Below are 20,298 nucleotides of genomic sequence, written 5' to 3'. Positions count from 1 at the left end.
TAAAAACAATCTTGTGAATTGATGATAACTAGAAAAAAGTTTCTGGCAGCACATCTCTGGTTTGCAGCATCTCTTCAGCCAAGATCTGAAGTGCAGAACTATTATGGAAAGAAATAGAGGTTGATGAAAGGGGCCTTTTTTTTCTAATATACCACGCATTGTTTATAGGAAGGGATGATCTAGTTCTTTCTCTTGAGGTAGATATTCCAGAAGAGGAGACTTTCTGTATCCATGAACCACCCCCTTTAATTAGCCTGGTAACAAGAGCTCTTACCCAACAGGTCATGGTGTGGTCTAGAATCCCTCCCTGCTTCTGGAACATATTTTGGTGTCTCCCTGTCTGAACAGAGAACACACCCTTATATAGAATATGAGTAATTTATTTAGAGATCACCACGAACTTTTCAGTTTCACAAACACTGAATTAATTCTTCCTAATCCCTGCTTCTCTTCATCACGGTCTCACAACTCCTAATTTGGGCAAGTGAGTCTGAATAGAGAGTAGGGGTCATATGCCTGTTCTCTATGGAAGGGGATACTGGAAAAACAAGAACAAGGTGTTTCATTTCCTATTGAGGAAGAGATTTGCTGCCACTGAGTTTCATAATACAGAAAATTTTCTCTACGTTGGAAGGAGTTCAGATACTCAGCAACCTCCATCCCCCAAATGACAAGTGTCAGGTAAAGAGGTTTAGAAAATAAGCTCTGAAATTACTCAAACTTGGGTTCAAATTTCAGCTCTTAAGTTTGTTACTCTGGGAAAACTATATGCCCTCTCTGACCATCAGTTCTGCAACTAGTAAAATGGGGAACACTCTTCCCTCACCTGTGAAATTACTGGTATGTTTAAAAGAATGTAAATAAAGTGTAAAATGGCATCTGAAATAGATACTCAAACATTAGAGACAACTGCTTAAAATGATACAAAGGGCTCTACTTTTTTCTTGAGATTTGAGGGGGAATGTTGGGGATTGTGATATATGGCAACAGATCCTTAATGCCTAAGGTGCGGAAAGAAATGGTAATCATTTTGGGAAGTGCCTCCTTAAACTAGCTCCCTTCCACAAGAATCATATTCAAATGAAACAAAAAGGCCACTTGGGCAAGGATGCTGGAAAATGGCTTAAAGTCAAGAATAATTTTTTCACTTGCTCAGAGTATCAGTAGCAGACTTAGAACTGAGAGTGAAACCAACTCCTCTGGTCTTGGAATGGTTTGCATCATAGTTTACACAACCTATTAATTGGCTTGTGTCTAAAAGAATTAGAAGGTAAACAGGTCACACCCTGGATATAAAGGTACGTTTTCAAAATCTAGAACGGGTCCTGACCTTTCACTGATGATCTGACATTTGCTAATTTTTACATTCATTGGCAAATTATTAGAAATTCTTAAAGTGGCCTGCGGAGCAAGACAGCGGAGGAGTAGGAGACCTGGATTTCTTCTGGTCCCAGGAATTCAGCTAGATAGGGATCAAACCATTCTGAACACCTACAAACTCAACAGGAGATCGAAGAAAAGAATAGCAACAACTCTGTGAACAGAAAAGCAACCACTTACTGGAAGGTAGGACGTGCGGAGAAGTGAATCCGAGGCGATATTCGGGAGGATAGACGGCGGGGGAGGGGCCTCCATCGGCTGCTTCTGGCAAGTGATAGAGCCGCGGAGCACAAAATCAGAACTTTTAGAAGTCGGCTCCACTGAGGGACGTCGCTCCAGTGGCTAAGCGGGGGGTGGAACCCTCGTGGGACAGTGTGGTCTCAGGACCCTCGGGGTCACAGAAAGACCGGGGGTGCCTGAGTGCGGCAGAGCTCCCAGGTATCGGAGCAGGGAAGCTGGCTGCAGAGACGGAGCCCAGGCGCGGGCTCTCAGCTCGGGGTTGTCATAGACCGTGATCCGCGGCACAGTCGGGCCACTGCTCCTCCAGCAGGGACCCAACAAGCGGCAGATCCGGGGAGACTCACCTTCTTCCCCCGGGATGAGAGGTGCGGGAGCGCACCGCAGGGATCTGCTGGGTTTGGAGACTCCACCCGGGGTCGGGTGCCAGATAGGAAGGCGCGGTCACAGGCCGGGTGAGCACGGAGTGTGGCCGGAGACCGGGGAGACGGGAGTGATTGACTGCTTTTCTCTGGGGGCCGCACTGAGGAGCGGGACCCCGAGTTCTCGGCTCCTCCGGGTAGAGATTGGGAGGCCGCCATTTTCACTCTCCGCCTCCAAAGCTGTACGGAAAGCTTGCAGGGAACAAAAGCTCCCGAGAGCAAACCCGAGCAGATGACTTAGCCTGGACCGGCAAGGGCGGGGCAATTCTGCCTCCGGCAAAGACATTTGGGAACCACGGCAACAGGCCCCTCCCCCAGAAGATCAGCAGGAACAGCCAGCCAAGACCAAGTTTACCGATCAATGAGAAAGGCGGAACTCCAGCGCTAGGGGGGAATACTGCACATAGAATTCATGGCTTTTTTACCATGATTCTTTAGTCTTTCAAAGTTAATTTTTTTAACTGTCTTTTTTTTAAATTTTTCTTTTTCCCTTTTTTAACCAACATCTTATCAATCCCTTTTTTAAAAAACATTTTTATTTTTCATTTTTAGAGTCATATTCTATCCCTTCATAGTAGTTACCCTTATTTTTGGCATATATATATATAAGTTGTTCTCTCTTTAAAATTTTGAGATACAGTTTCTTCTAACAGATCAAAATATACCCTAAATCTCTAGTGTATGGCTTTGTTCTACTCTCCTGCCTGATCACATTCTCTCCCTTTTTTTTTCTTTTTTTTTAAACCTCTTCTTTCTTTTTTCAAACAACTTCTTATCTTATCAATTCCTTTTATAAATTTTTTTATAATTTTCATCTTTACAGTAATATTCCATCCCTTCATTGTATCAACCCGTATTTTTGTACATATATAAGTTTTTCTTTCTTTAAAATTTTGGGAGGCACTTTCTTCTAACAGACCAAAATACACCCAAAATCTAGTGTGTGGCACTGATCTATGCACCAGCCTGATCATATTTGATCATACTCTGTTATTTTTGTTTTGTTCTGTTTTTGTTTGTTCTTATCTTTTTCTTTTTTTTTTTTCTTTTTCTTTTTTCCTTCTTTCCCTTTCTTTTCCCCCGATCTCAGGTCTTTTCTGACTTCTTTAGAGTATATTTTCTGGGGATGTTGTTACCCTGTTAGCATTTTGTTCTCTCATTCATCTATTCTCCTCTGGACAAATGACAAGATGGAAAAAATCACCTCAACAAAAAGAACAAGAGGTAGTACCGACTGCCAAGGACCTACTCAATACGGACATTAGTACGATGTCGGACCTAGAATTCAGAATCATGATTTTAAAGATACTAGCTGGGCTTGAAAAAAGCATGGAAGTTATTAGAGAAACCCTTTCTTGAGAAATAAAAGAACTAAAATCTAACCAAGTCGAAATCAAAAAGGCTATTAATGAGGTACAATCAAAAATGGGGGTGCTAACTGCTAGGATAAATGAGGCAGAAGAAAGAATCAGTGAGATAGAAGACCAAATGATGGAAAACAAAGAAGCTGAGAAAAAGAGAGATAAACAACTACTGGATCATGAGGGCAGAATTCAAGAGATAAGCATTACCATAAGACAAAACAACATTAGAATAATTGGGATCCCAGAAGAAAAATAAAGAGAGAGGGGGCAGAAGGTATATTGGAGCAAATTATAGCAGAGAACTTCCCTACTTTGGGGAAGGAAACAGGCAGAAAAATCCAGGAGGCACAGAGAACCCCTCTCAAAATCAATAAAAATAGGTCAACACCCCAACATCTAATAGTAAAACTTACGCGTCTCAGAGACAAAGAGAAAATCCTGAAAGCAGCTCGGGACAAGAGATCTGTAACCTACAATGGTAAAAACATTAGATTGGCAACAGACCTATCCACAGAGACCTGGCAGGCCAGAAAGGACTGGCAGGACATATTCAGAGCACTAAATGAGAAAAATATGCAGCCAAGAATACTATATCCAGCTAGGCTGTCATTGAAAATAGAAGGAGAGATAAAAAGCTTCCAGGACAAACAAAAACTAAAGGAATTTGCAAACACAAAACCAGCCCTACAAGAAATCTTGAAAGCGGTCCTCTAAGCAAAGAGAGAGCCTAAAAGCAACATAGACCAGAAAGGAACGCAGACAATATACAGTAACAGTCACCTTACAGGCAATACAATGGCACTGAACTCCTATCTTTCAATAGTTACCCTGAAAGTAAATGGGCTAAATGCCCCAATCAAAAGTCACAGGCTATCAGATTGGATTAAAAAACAAGACCCATCGATATGCTGTCTGCAAGAGACTCATTTTAGACCCAAAGACACCCCCAGATTGAAAGTGAGGGGTGGAAAACAATTTACCATGCTAATGGGCACCAAAAGAAAGCTGGGGTGGCAATCCTTATATCAGACAAATTAGATTTTAAACCAAAGACTGTAATAAGAGATGAGGAAGGACACTATAGCCTATTTAAAGGGTCTATCCAACAAGAAGATCTAACAATTGTAAATATCTATGCCTCTAACATGGGAGCAGCCAATTATATAAGGCAATTAATAACAAAAGCAAAGAAACACATCGACAACAATACAATAATAGTGGGGGACTTTAACACCCCCCTCACTGAAATGGACAGATCATCTAAGCAAAAGATCAACAAGGAAATAAAGACTTTAAATGACACACTGGACCAAATGGACTTCACAGACATATTCAGAACATTCCATCCCAAAGCAACAGAATACACATTCTTCTCTAGTGCCCATGGAACATTCTCCAGAATCGATCACATCCTAGGTCACAAATCAGGTCTCAACGAGTACCAAAAGATTGGGATTATTCCCTGCATATTTTCAGACCACAGTGCTTTGAAACTGGAACTCAATCACAAGAGGAAAGTCGGAAAGAACTCAAATACATGGAGGCTAAAGAGCATCCTACTAAAGAATGAATGGGTCAACCAGGAAATTAAAGAAGGAATAAAAAAATTCATGGAAACCAAAGAAAATGAAAACACAACTGTTCAAAATCTTTGGGATGCAGCAAAGGCAGTCCTAAGAGGAAAGTATATAGCAATACAAGCCTTTCTCAAGAAACAAGAAAGGTCTCAAATACACAACCTAACCCTATACCTAAAGGAGCTAGAGAAAAAACAGCAAATAAAGCCTAAACCCAGCAGAAGAAGAGAAATAATAAAGATCAGAGCAGAAATCAATGAAATAGAAACCAGAAGAACAGTAGAACAGATCAATGAAAGTAGGAGCTGGTTCTTTGAAAGAATTAACAAGATTGATAAACCCCTGGCCAGATTTATCATAAAGAAAAGAGAAATGACCCAAATCAACAAAATCATGAATGAAAGAGGAGAGATCACAACCAAAACCAAAGAAATACAAACAATTATAAGAACCTATTATGAGCAACTATATGCCAGCAAATTAAGATAACCTGGAAGAAATGTATGCATTCCTCGAGATGTATCAACTACCAAAACTGAACCAGGAAGAAACAGAAAACCTGAACAGACCTATAAGCACTAAGGAAATTGAAGCAGTCATCAAAAATCTCCCAACAAACAAAAGCCCAGGGCCAGATGGCTTCCCAGGGGAATTCTACCAAACATTTAAAGAAGAATTAATACCTATTCTTCTGAAACTGTTCCAAAAAAATAGAAATGGAAGGAAAACTTCGAAATTCTTTTTATGAGGCCACCATTACCTTGATCCCAAAACCAGACAAAGACCCCATCAAAAAGGAGAATTACAGACCAATACCCTTGATGAACATGGATGCAAAAATTCTCACCAAAATACTAGCCAATAGGATCCAACAGTACATTAAAAGGATTATTCACCACGACCAAGTTGGATATATCCCTGGGCTGCAAGGTTGGTTCAACATCCACAAATCAATCAATGTGATACAATACATTAACAAAAGAAAGAACAAGAATCATATGATCCTCTCAATAGATACAGAAAAAGCATTTGACAAAGTACAGCATCCTTTCTTGATCAAAACTCCTCAGAGTATAGGGATAGAGGGTACATACCTCAATATCATAAAAGCCATCTATGAAAAACCTACAGCAAATATCATTCTCAATGGGGAAAAATTGAGAGCTTTCCCCCTAAGGTCAGGAACGTGGCAGTGACTATCACCACTATCACCACTGCTATTCAACATAGTATTAGAAGTCCTAGCCACAGCAATCAGACAACAAAAAGAAAACTCTGAAAAACAAACTGAGGGTTCTAGAGGGGAGGGGGGGTGGGAGGATGGGTTAGCCTGGTGATGGGTATTAAAGAGGGCACATTCTGCATGGAGCACTGGGTGTTATGTACAAACAATGAATCATGGAACACTACATCAAAAACTAATGATGTAATGTATGGTGATTAACATAATAATAAAAAATTTAAAAAAATTCTTGAAGTTTAAGTCATCCACAGCTTGAGATTTATGGAATGCATTCTTTTATAAAGTGATGTTTCCTTAAATTGTCACTGTTTTAAAGAACTGGGTCTGAAGTTTAAATTAATTATAGCTAAACTGTAAAACTGGTATGTACAATACTCAGCCTTTGGCTGCTGTGGTCTCATTAAGAACCACCATCTAATTTTAGATGGAAAGCCAAGAAATTTGTCCACATGTAGCTACTTCCCAATTACATTGGTCGTGAACATTTTAGCAGACAAATTGCAGTATCGGTAATCTCACTGGTATCAGTCAACATATATCATTACATAATTATATCTCCAAAAGCACATACTCTAAGTTGTAAAAAATATTGCATTTTATTGATTTTAATTATTAGTATTTGAATCCATAAACTAGTATGCCAATTTTTACTAGACTTGATTCAGAAAAGTTTGCCAGCATCTTCAAACACTTTATAAACTTGTGATTTCTAAAACAGCTGTTATTCTAGTTATTACAGCCCATTCATTTTCAGTAGGGAGTTAATAGAATTGCTCAATTCATTAATAACTAGATCCAAAAATTTGCTTTGCTCTATTGTTTTCAGTCTTCCTTTGTTCATTTTCCTATTTGTTCCACTCTATTTATTCATTTTCCGTGTTTGTTTTGGGTCCCTCCTCTCTACTCTGTACAGTATAAATGTATCCTTATCTATGTAGGTATGTCATATCTGTACACACAACAAAGTACTTACGTATTTTGAATATACAATGGTATAAACACAGAGGTGCCTGTGTGGCTCAGTCGTTAAGTGCCTGCCTTCGGCTCAAGTCATGATCCCAGGGTCCTGGGATAGAGCCCCGCATCCGGCTCCCTGCTTGGCGGGAAGCCTGCTTCTCCTTCTCCCACTCCCCCTGCTTGTGTTCCCTCTCTCGCTGTGTGTCTCTGTCAAATAAATAAATAAAATAAAATAAAAAAATGGTAAAAACACAGACAATCATCATCAATATCATCACCATCATTGTCATTAAATGGGGCTTGCACATTGCTCTCCATCTAGGGCTTTGCTACTTTAAATGAAACACATTCTCTTGAATATATTTGTTAAAATTCTTAGTCTGTACTACATACAATACACCAACTTTGTGTGAATCCAGACAAGTTTCTTATCTCTTCATGGCCTTATGTGATCATTTGTAAAAATGCAGTAATTAAGATTTATGCCTCACATGCTTGTGCAAATAAGATAATTATATCCTACATATACTATTTAGTCCCTTGCTAGCTCTTTGCTTGGCAAATAGTATGTGTTCAATAAATAGAAACAGCAATTTCTAAATTTCATGAATTTGATGTTAGCAGATTCTTCATTCTATCTCTGATCTCTGTATCAAACCTTAATTATATTATCTGCATGGAAACTAGCCATATAAGAACAGTCTCCTCGAACCATGAGAGACAATGGACTCTGAAAAACAAACTGAGGGTTCTAGAGGGGAGGGGGGTGGGAGGATGGGTTAGTCTGGTGATGGGTATTAAGGAGGGCACGTTCTGCATGGAACACTGGGTGTTATACGCAAACAATGAATCATGGAACCCCAAATCAAAAACTAATAATGTAATATATGGTGATTAACATAACAATAAAAAATTAAAAAAAAACAAAACAACAGTCTCCTGCCACTGCTTCTACTCGGGCAATAGTCAGTCATATTTTGAATTTCACAAACAATTAAAAACTAGGAACTGTTGGGGTGCCTGGGTGGATCATTTGGTTAAGGGACTGACTCTGGATTTCAGCTCAGGTCATGATCTCAGGATTGTGAGATTGAGCCCTGTGTCAGGCTCCCCACTCAGTGTGAAGTCTGCTTAAGATTCTCTCTCCCTCTTGCTCTGCCCCTCCTCCCTATGTGTGTTCTCTCTCTCTCTCTCACTCTCTCTCAAAATAAATAAATCTTAAAAAAAAAAACTAGGAACTGTTATATATTTGCCATATTTATATTTTTTTCAACTAATGTATTTTCCACTTCCACATATTCAAACTCCCACCTTCATCTATGATGTTCAAAAAAGAACCAAGGAATAAATGATAGCCAATTTAGTTTCTGTCTATAAGAGCAGAATATCTAGTAGGCACATATAAAATTTTTCATGTGTACAAGTCTCTGGAATAAAACTATCACCTGTATAAATACATGATGGGTTCAATGCAAAACAAATAATGGATATTCTATCATGGCTACAGTGTGCTCAAACTGAATTGGAAAGAATAACAAATTAGTAGTAGATTTGATGCTGCTAAGATGTCTGCCATAGTCAAATTTCATCTAGGAAAATGACATTGTAACTCACATGATAGCAGTCTTGAGGAGGGAAAAAGCACACATATCTAGCATATTTGCTTTTCATTTTTTTAAACAAATTGAAAAGTTCTAATTAGGAAACCACATAATGGACAGTGGGGAAAGAAGAGAACAGCTAAAATTCTAGTAAGTAAATTAAAATTTTTTTCTCAATGTGAGTATACTGGGCACTTGAAAAGAAATCAATATAGCTTTCTCAGTAAAGTAATTGAAAATTATCTAAAAACACCCTGACAATCCATTGAGAGCTTTTATTGTTTAAAAAAAGTCAGCTAATGTTGTTAAGATAATATTAAAAACACCCATAAAAGATCGATGTCTGGCCTGTCAGCATGAGGAGCTCCGCACATCCACTTTCCAGTGAAACTGGTGAAAATTATTTAAAAAAAGAAAAAAACATTTAAAGCCTCTGGAAATAGCCCTAATGTAATACAGCAAATGAATCAACATCTACTCAAGGAAATCTACAAAAATACTATAAGAAAAGGAGGAGTCTGATATTTGAGCCAAGACTGCACCTACCCTCCTCCTTCCCAGAGGAGCTTCTTTTGTCTCTTTATGTTTGTTTACATTTTCCAGGATTTTATACAAATAAAATAATACACAATACACACTTTTGTGACTGGCTTATTTAACTCAGTAAATTAATTCTGAGGTACATCCATGAAAGAAGTATCATCATTCCCTCACCTGTTTTCATTGTTGCAAAGTATTCTATTGTTTAGATACCTCACATTCTGTTTATTCTTTCACAGGGACATTTAGCTTGTTTCTAGCTTTCCACTACTGTGACTAAAGCTCCTATTAACACTTGTGTATGAATCTTTAGGTGGATTTTTTTTTTTTCATTTTGCTTAGGTACATTCCTGGGAGTGAAATGACTGAACCATAAAGTAGATGTAGGTATACATCCAACCTTAAAAAAAATTTCCTAAAGTTTTCCAAATGGTTTTATTATTTTACATTTGAACAATTAATGATGAGAGTTCCAGTTACTCCAGATCCTTACCAAAACATTTGTATTTTTTTTCAATCTTTTAAAAATATTAGTCATTCCAGAGGGTGTATATTTCATTGTGGTATTAATTGGCTTCCCTGATGACTAATTACATGTATTTTGAAATGCTCGTTGGCCATTAATATCTCTTTACAAAGAGTCTGCTAAAATACTCTATCCATTTTATAAGTTGAGTTGTCATCTTATTATTGAGTTGCAAGAATTCTTTATCTATTTATGATACAAATCCTTTTCAATATGTGTTGTAATATTTTCTCCAAGTGTCCAGCTTGCCTTTTCATTTTTTAATGGTGAATTTCAAAGAACAAATTTTTTTTTTTTTTTTTTTCACAGAGAGAGACACAGCGAGAAAGGGAACACAAGAAGTGGGGAGTGGGAGAGGGAGAAGCTGGCTTCCCGCTGAGCAGGGAGCCCAATGCAGGGCTCAATCCCAGGACCCTGGGATCATGACCTGAGCCCAAGGCAGATGCTTAACGACTGAGCCACCCAGGCACTCCTTAAAGAGCAAATTTTTAAAATATTTTTGATGTTCAATTTTTTCTTTTTTAATTTCAGTTCATACATATTTATCCTACAAAGATTTTTCAGTGCAGTTGTGATGATTTTCACTCACTTTCTTCTAGAAGACTTTAGTTTTTTATTTTATATTTGTTAACATGATTATAGGGCTAGTCATTGAATATAAAATAATAATAGTTGTTACTATCTCCTAACTGTGTACCAGTTACCAGGTACTGTACTAAAGTACATAGGTGCTAAAGGGATATTAAGAAAGTTAGAAAAGAAACTTAAGTAATCAGATAATCCTTTCCTAAGAGGTAATATCTAAGCTGAGCAATTAGGAAATAATGGAATTTAAACAAAGAACAGGCGAAGATTAAGCATTAGACATAGTGAACACCAGTTGCAAATGCCAAGAGATGAGAGTGCATGCCAGTGTTGGAAAGGCAATTTTGGCTTGATCGAATCTTAGCATGTAAGAGAGTGTCAGCTGAGAGACAACTGTGGAATGATTAGGAATGGCTGGATCATAAAAATCTTACATCCTGTGCCGTGGAATGGAGACTTTACTCTGAGCACAATGAGAAACCATGTTTTTTGGGTTGTTGTTGTTGTTGTTGTTGTTTTGGCTTTTTTAAGTTTTTATTTTAATTCCAGTTAGTTAACATACAATGTTATACCATTAACATGATTTGAACAGGAAAAGAATCTACTACATTTTAATTTGGGGAAAAACAGACTGGCTGGCATGTGCAAATTCATTTGAGACAGAATAATAGTTGAGCGGTTGTTCTAATAACCAAGAGAGGAAAGATAGGAGACTCCAAATGGAGTATTGAGATAATTTTGAGAGATAGTGAGGAGACCAAAGGGGCTGAATTTAGTCATTGATTCAATGCGTTCATTAGGCAAAGGGATGAATAAAGGTTGGTGTGCAGGTGTCTGGCTTGAGCAAATGTGTGAATGTTTCCAATGTCTACCAATATAGAAAACAAAGAACAAGACAAAAACGTGTGAGGGAAACTTCATTGCTTTATCATGTTTGAGGTAACAATAACATATCTTAATGGTGTTGATTAAATACTTGATAGCATAAGTCAGGAACATAGTACAATATACATAACTTACATGTAAATTTAGGAAGTCTTAAACTTATCAGTGGTGTTTCATTCAATAAGAGAACATATGATTATATGGGGGAAGATTATTAGTATCCCTTTTCTTGAGTGTCAGAACACCCTAAGCTTACATATATTATACTAATCTGGTGATAAATGTTACCTGTCTGTTCACACCTGCTCTATTAGAGTATTGAGAGTCAGAACTATGGCTCCTCATCATTATATTCCAAGTCACGAAACATAACAGGTATTTATTATTGTTTATGACACAAATAAACAAACAGTGAGTGAATGTATGAATGTTAATGAATCCATGAATAAATAAGATGTGAAGATTTCAAAATGCCCTTCTTCTGTTCTAGCCTCAAAAGTCCCAGAGCATTCTATCAGTCGAGTCACCAATTATCATACCTACTCATTGTGAGTCCAACAAAATATAGTCCTTATATATTTAGAAAAAGGAAATGTCACTATCTCATTGATAAACATTACATGATTGCTTGGAAAGTGGTTTTCTGGCCTCGTTGGCAGCTGTTTCTTGGAAGACAAGTACATTTGGCCATTATTCAGTGATGCACCTTTCAGTAAGCGACTACTTCAACTAAAATAAATACTACAAGTCACTTTTTAAAATTCACTGTACCATTTCTCATTGATTTTATGGTGTAAGATAAATACACAATGTGGAAAGGCTTGGGTTAATTACCTTAGAATGAAATGTACATGCTACAGAAATGGATCGGCAAACATGGAAAGATTGCAGTGTTCTGATTACATGCCCAAGAAAAGAACCTATTACACTGAATATATTATATTAAGAGGTGAATAAATACCTATCAATTGATAAATGAAGAATAATTGCAGAATGAAGTAATTTTATATAAGAGCTGGGATAGGCCAGACCAGATAGTAGCAATCAAAAGTCCATACTCCTCCTTTTAATATGTTACAAGAAATAAATAAATGGATGCTAATTTTACATGATTTTTAACAACTCTTTTCCATGTGCCCTCCCACTCACTACTAATTATAATAAAATGCCTTTCAGTAAGTAGTTTGTGGTGATTCTTTACCCAGTGTTATTTGCAATATAGTCTATAAACTATACCAGCTCTTAAAAGATCGATTTCCAATCTGTAATGAAATGAATATCCAAGTCAGTGTGTTAAGAATTTTTTACAGGAACTTTCATTTTTGGTGATAAACAATGAAGTAATCGGTTCTTTACTTTCATTATAGTTTACAAAACGATTGGAAAACAAAATTTTGGAATTGGAAATTAAATCTGTTTCTTCACCACAGACGATGTGAAAAGTAATATATCTAGTCAACAATTTATACATTAAATGCACTTTTTTTTTTTTTTAAGATTTTATTTATTTATTTGACAGAGAGAGAGAGAGCAAGAGCAGGAACACAAGCAGGGGGAGTGGGAGAGGGAGAAGCAGGCTTCCCGCCGAGCAGGGAGCCCGATGTGGGACTCGATCCCAGGACCCTGGGATCATGACCTGAGCCGAAGGCAGACACTTAACGACTGAGCCACCCAGACGCCCACATTAAATGCACTTTTGTCTTTTTCTTAGTGGAACTTGTACTTCTTGTTCTGAAACAGCTTGTACACTCAACAATTTGCTTTTATGATATTTCAGTGTTAGTACAATGTAATTATATTTTTCTTCTAATTGATGCAATATATTTCATTGTATAAATATATTATAATATATATACATATATACTGCAATTCCTTTACTGAATAAAAATATAGATTCTTTTTTTTGAATAATGCAATAAAAACCCTTCCACATATATCTTTATATGTACATGTGAGCTGTACTTAGGACAGATTTATAAGAGCATAATTACCAGCTCAATATATGTGCATAATTAAAGTTCAACTGTATAATGACCAGGTTCCTTCCAAAAAGGCTTATTAAAATGCCTTTCTCACGGGGCGCCTGGGTGGCTCAGTCGTTAAGCGTCTGCCTTCGGCTCAGGTCAGGATCCCAGGGTCCTGGGATCGAGCCCCGCATCCGGCTCCCTGCTCGGCGGGAAGCCTGCTTCCCCCTCTCCCACTCCCCCTGCTTGTGTTCCCTCTCTCGCTGTGTCTCTCTCTGTCAAATAAATAAATAAAATCTTTAAAAAAAATAAAAATAAAAAATAAAATGCCTTTCTCTTCTACTTCGGACTATGGCAAATTAGTTTCCAGGAAAGAAAACTTCCCACCAGGAAGAATTAGAAACTAAATAGAATTAAAAAAATCTGACTGAAGGCATTGAAGAGAAATCAAGGCAGCCAGAAAAATCAGGAAGTCATTTCATCTCTGTGAGAACACCCAGGATAAACAACTCATTGATGGGATTCCTCACATTCTACGGGCATTTTTCCTCTTGCAATTCTGATTTATCAACGGGTAAAAAAGTATAATATGTATTTTATTTTTTTCATAGTGGTCATAACTTTGAGTCAAAATGAGAACCAGTGTTCACCCATAACTCATTAGAGAAGAGAATATGGTATGAATCCAGAGTCTGCCACTTATTAGCTCTTGAAGAGTTGGCCAATTTCCTTCCGCTCTTGAAATCTCATCTTTCTTTCTTAAAAAAAAGGTGGATAGTGACATCTAACTCACAAAAGTCTTAGGAACAAATATGAGATAAAAGTTTTAAAAGTTCTTAGCCCTAAGAATAATGATCACTCAGAAATTAATGTACTTTCTCATCAATTTTCTAGTCTCCTTTGACTTTGTTCAAAATGATTTTAGGTCTTTCTCTCTGCGAGGCAGTGAGCTGGACATCATTGCTTTATTATATCAACTGCTTAGGAAGGAGTAATAAGATAAAATGCCTGCCAGGCTTAGATGCTTTCTCTACAAGAAGCCTGCTTACTCATTCTTAGTGGGATGCCTGTTCCTTGGGTCAATAATGGATTCAGCGCCCCCCGGCTTTAGTCACTTGCCACAGGTCTGAGGCAGCTTGGGCCTTGAAGCTAGTAATTCAATGTACTGCCTTCATGCTCTGATTTTACGTAGAATTCCTATTTTTCACTTTGTAATCTGAGATTGTGGAGTCAGGGAATATGTATACATCTGGAGGGTTACACACATACTTATACTTACCCGTGTGCAGTTGGTAATACATAATGGACTTTTCTCCAGCTCCCACAACCGTGAGGACAGTAGGAAGCTTCAGGGGTCTTTGCAAACCCTCCTAACTATTCCCTACCCAGAAAAGTCTGTTGCCCTCGTCTTGCGAGTCCCCATATTCTGTTAAAACCTTTAGTTAGACAGTGGTTTCCTAGGATTCTGAGGCAGCACGTATTTGTTCCCAGGGAATTAGAGCGCTTACAACCAATGCCACTAGTCCATCCCTAGGCCAGTTATTGCTTTCTGACTTCCTAGTTCCATTTTGAAACAACACACACATGGCCCTTTGTGCAGACCATATTGCAAGGCACTGGGATGGCTCACTCATTGGTGGAGGCAATTAAATTGGCTCAAGGAGTAAAATCATTTGGTCTATTTTTAGTTCCTGCACTTCCAATGGCTGTCACCTTCTTTAATATACCCCTCACGATATCATTTCTCCCACCCCCGATTCTGCAAGGGCAATTGAGTTTCTTCCATTCCTTTGAACACCAACTTTCAGCCCTATCTTATTCCAGAGAATCACAATACTTACCATTTTGACCTAAAAAAGCCTCAGTCAACATTTCCATGTGCTATCAGCAAGTTGGAAATAAAAAATCGTTTTCAAGTTGAAATTGGGCACCACACAGTATGTATAGTAATCATACTTTGACCACTGCTGAATTATAGTTGCTGATCTGCTCTAGAGAAAAGAAGGTTATCAAGTAAAGAGGTCACTTTCTTTTCCAGTCTTTCCCTTTCGACTCTGCAATACTTTATTTTATTTTATTTTATTTCATTATGTTATGTTAATCACCATACATTACATCATTAGTTTTTGATGTAGTGTTATGTGATTCATTGCTTGCATATAACACCCAGTGCTCATTCAGTACGTGCCCTCCTCAATACCCATCACCAGGCTAACCCATCCCCCCACTCCCCTCCCCTCTAGAACCCTCAGTTTGTTTCTCAGAGTCCATAGTCTCTCATGGTTCATCTCCCCCTCAGATTCCGCCCCCTTCATTTTCCCCCGAAACAAATAATACATTATATGTTAAAAAAAAAAAAAAGAAGAAGAAGATGGTAGGAAGGGAAAAATCGACTCTGCAATACTTTGTGTGTTCACTGCCCATGGTCTCCAGCAAGCTGCCATTAAGGATTTCTGTTTGTTTTGAAGTGAGGAGAGCCCTGTAGATGAATGGCTTTATGAAGTCCTATCACAGAGGATGGAATTTAGACAAAGGAGAAAAATAATCCCCAATATACCCTCTTCTGGACTCTGAGAAATATTTCCCCAAATGAAGGTTGGAAATAAAGTACAGAAATCATTTGAAAATATTCTGAGTCTAAATGTGAAGAACAGTGTAGTCTGTTGGTTGCAGCATCTAAATGAGTTTAGGTTTTGTTGTCATCTGAGACCAGTCGGTTTAATTGTGGGAGGCAGCAGGGACCCGGGATAGGAAGAGACTCTGGAACTGACTGCTTCCCTAGAATTCCAGCACTTCTTCTCAGCAGCTGTTTGACAAACACCATCTCCACCCCTCTAGGACTTGACGTCTGCATTTTTAAAATAAGATTATATGAGTAGCTATACTCATATATGGCTATGTTTTATAGATAAAATGAGCTAATGCATGTAAAGTACATAAAACAGTACCTGGCACATAGTAAGGGCTCTGTCAATGTTAGATATAACTTAGCAAAAAAAAAAAAAAAGGTATTACAGAATTCATTTATGATATAAATATTGTCCAGTTCACTGATATTGGCCATTTAAATATGGTTCACATTGTAAAATATTTGAGTTTTTTTTTTCAAATTGATAATATGTGTGAGGAAGGAAAATGGATATAAGAAGATGCATTAGAGATAATATGCTGTGTTATTATTTTGTGCGTCTAAAATTCACAACACAGTAGTAGGACTGTTACTGTGACTTGGATGGGCTGCACATTTCTCTCATTTGCCTACATGGCCCTTGTGCATTTGAAAATGTGCACCACACAGGTATGTATATGTATATGGATACAGGTAAACAAGTCTCAGGGCAAAGTGATTTATTTCTGTGGCCCTTTTTTACTTTAAAAATACCTATGGAACTCTACCCTGTCTAGAGATGTTCTGCAGGCCTTCAGATTCAAGGACTGTCCTCATCTGAACTTTCCACAATATCTGTGCTTCTATAATTTCTTGCAAAATTCACATTTCAGTTGACAATGCCAAAGAAGCTTCACTTACAACCGACAGGCTTGTTATTACACATTTTATTTTATTGTAATCTTCTGATCCTATTCATTTTTATAAGATGATGTATTGCTCAGTGACAAATTTTGAACATATGGACTTATGTGTGACTCTCAGCTGTTGATAGCAGTGACTTTTATTAACATCTAGACAATTTGTATTAAGTCAAGGCATAGGGTGGATAACCTTCCCCATATTTCTTAGATTCTAAAAGTCTTGAATATTCTATACTATTTAAATAATTTTAGACAGTAAGGAGAAGTAATAGTTTTACTCACACAAAAGAATAATAGTAGAAATAGATGTTATATATATGCATGTACACACAAACACACACATATATGTGCATACAAATACGTACCTAAAACATTTATGTATGGATATGTATGTCTATGTGAGTCTATGTATTTATATATAAAACATACTTGATGCATGTGTGTGTCTATGTGTATATATGTATATAATAGTTCAGAAATAATAAGCACAGATAATAAAAAGCTTTTTTAATTTTCACCAAGTGAATATATTTTGTAAAAATCACCCAGGTCAAGCAATAGAACCTTACTATCAGCTGCATGCAAGCCCCCTCGAGCTCTCTTCAATTCCCTGACCTCCAAGGATAACTGCAATTCTAGTTTCAAAATCGTAGATTAATTTTGTTTTTTCTCAGTAGGTTTATTTTTTTCTTTCCACTCTGTGAAGCTTCAGAATTTATACCCAACATGTTGGGGCAAGGGACCGTATGCTCAAGACCCCTCAGCTCCCCATTTGTGTCTCTCCAGTTCTTGAAGATCACAATAGCTTGGCTGGTTTCTTGATTCCCCAGCAGTACTTCTCTGCTGGGGCTGAAGCTCTGATGTGTAGCTTCCAGCCCTGCACTCAGAATCAGCAAATACCCTCTGAGAAATGCCCCTGCACAATGCCAGGTGACCTCCCCCTGACTCTCCCCTCACATGCATCTTCTCCCTCTCCACTTATTTTTTCCTCATAGCTCTCCAATGTCACCAACACTTGATAAATTGTGTTTTATTCAGCTTTTTTAGTTGTTCTTGATGGGAGCATTGTTCCCTTATAAGATACTTTATCTTACTCAGAAACAGAAAACCAGAATAAAATATATGTAATATAATTTTGAGACCTACATTCTATTTCACAGTATGAACATTTATTTATGGTGGTGGTCAGAACAGCAATAATATGGAAGACAAAACTAACTTAAAGAGGAGGTGATTAATTCAGCCTGGTCTGAAATAATTAACTGAAGTATTAAGCTAGGAAAGGAAAGGTGGTAATAAAATATCGATTGTGCTTGATTCTTGATTAGAGAAAGAGTAAAATTCCCATTCTCTTTATTCCAAGGCAAGGAAACTATAAATCTACCAGATTTTGCTAATGAATGTTTCTGTTCAGGTGTTTTTCTCTAGGGTTAAGGCAGCACTCCCTGAAGATCAGGTGCAGCTATCAGCCATAATTTTAGTCCACACACCTGTATCAGAGCTTGGGAGGAATTATATTTAGTTTCAGCATTTAAAATTTTAAATGTGAGATGTCACCTGATACCTGTTAGACTGACTATTACCAAAAAGACAAGAAATAGCATGTGTTGATGAGGATGCAGAGAAAAGAACACCATTGTGCACTGTTGGTGGGGATATAAATGCAGCCACTTTGGAAAACAGTACAGAGGTTCCTCCAAAAATTTAAAATAGAACTACCATATGATTCAGCAATTCCACTTCTGGGTATTCATCTGAAGAAAATGAAAGCACTAACTCAAAAAGATATCTGCACTCCTATGTTCATTGCAGCATTATTTATAACAGTCAGGATATGAAAACCACCTCAGTGTTCGTGGGTGAATGAATGGATAGGGAAAATGTGGTGTGTATAGAATGGAATAGTATTTAACCATAAAAAAGAATGAAATCATGCCATTTGAGACAACACAGATGGACCTTGCTAAGTGACATAAGTCAGACAGCAAAGACAGATACCATATGATCTCACTTAAATATGGAATCTGAAAATAAAATAAAATAAAATAAAAAACCAAGCTCATCAGTACAGAGAACAGATTGGTGGTTGCCAGATGGGGCAAATGGGTGAAAAAAGTAAAAAGGTACAAAATTCCAACTATAAAATAAATAAGTCATGGAGACAAAGTACAGTATGGGGACTATAGTTAATAATACTGTATTGCATATGTGAAAATTGCTAAGAGAATAGATCTTAAAAGTTCTCATCACAAGTAAAACAATTCTGTAACTGTGTTTGGTGATGAATGTTCACTAGACTTATTGTGGTGATCATTTCCCAATATATACAAATACCGAATCGCTATGTTGTACACCTGAAACTAATATAACGTTTATGTCAATTATACTTCAATAAAAAATAAAAACAATAATTTTAAAAAGGAAAAGAAAAAGAAAACAAACTAGTAAACTCGCATTCCAGGATCCTATTATCAGAACCTGTTAACTCTCAGAGCCATAGACTGGTCTGCGTTCCAGATGAGAAAAGAACATGTGTAATACGCTGGTTCTGGACTTTCTGACTCTCATGTCCAGTCACACCTCTTTTACTCACTATGTAACAATTGTTTCTTTCGCTTGCTATGCTAACAATTTAAGGATTTTTAAAAAGATTTTTATGAGAGCAAGCACGGGGGGAGAAGGGGAGGAAGAAGCTGACTCCCCGCGGAGAAGGAAGCCCAACGTGGGGCTCGATCCCCGGACCCTGGGATCATGACCTGAGCTTAGGCAGAGGCTTAACTGACTGAGCCACCCAGGTGCCCCAAGAATTTCAGGATTTTTTCTTTGCCAGCTGGCTGGGTCTTAGTTTTGTCCACAGAGATCGCTGGACAGTCATTGCAGGAGGGTCGGGTTTTGCTTACTGGTTCTGGTGTGGTCATTAAGCAGGCTCCTGATGTGCCCATATGACTCCTTCAGAGCCTGTCTCCTTCAGATGATCAGTGTCTCCAGGCTTCCTTTCCTGCAGCACGTGGCTTCCTCAGGGCCCAGCGCCTGCAGCATGGGTGACTTCTCCAGCACCCGGTGCTGGCAGTGTGGGTGTTTTCTCCGGCACTCGGCTCCTTCGGTCAGTAGGCGTCAACAGCACCTGGTGGCCATAGCTTTTCCCAGAAACTCAGAGGCTGACCATCCTGGTTTCCTCAGGATGGAGGAGACCCATGGGATATGGGACTTTCTCTTTTAAAATTGGGACATTCTCAGACAAACCATGACAAGTTGGTCATCTTCTGGACAAATCACCTTCCCCAGATGGTTTAGTAGCCTCTGGTGAGACAGCTTCCCATACCCAAGGTATACTCACGCTCTGCCAACATGGCACTTCACCGACTTCTCTGCCATCCAGAAGACCTCAGTCGTGATCTCCAGTAAGGCTTGGATCTCAGACTCGGGGTTTGCGAGTGGAGGCTCTTCCTCAGGGACACCACCTCAGCCCAAGGCACAGTGGTTGCT

This window comes from Halichoerus grypus, chromosome 10 (assembly GCF_964656455.1).
Source record: "Halichoerus grypus chromosome 10, mHalGry1.hap1.1, whole genome shotgun sequence".
NCBI lineage: Eukaryota > Metazoa > Chordata > Mammalia > Carnivora > Phocidae > Halichoerus > Halichoerus grypus.
This window is presented reverse-complemented; position numbering follows the sequence as displayed.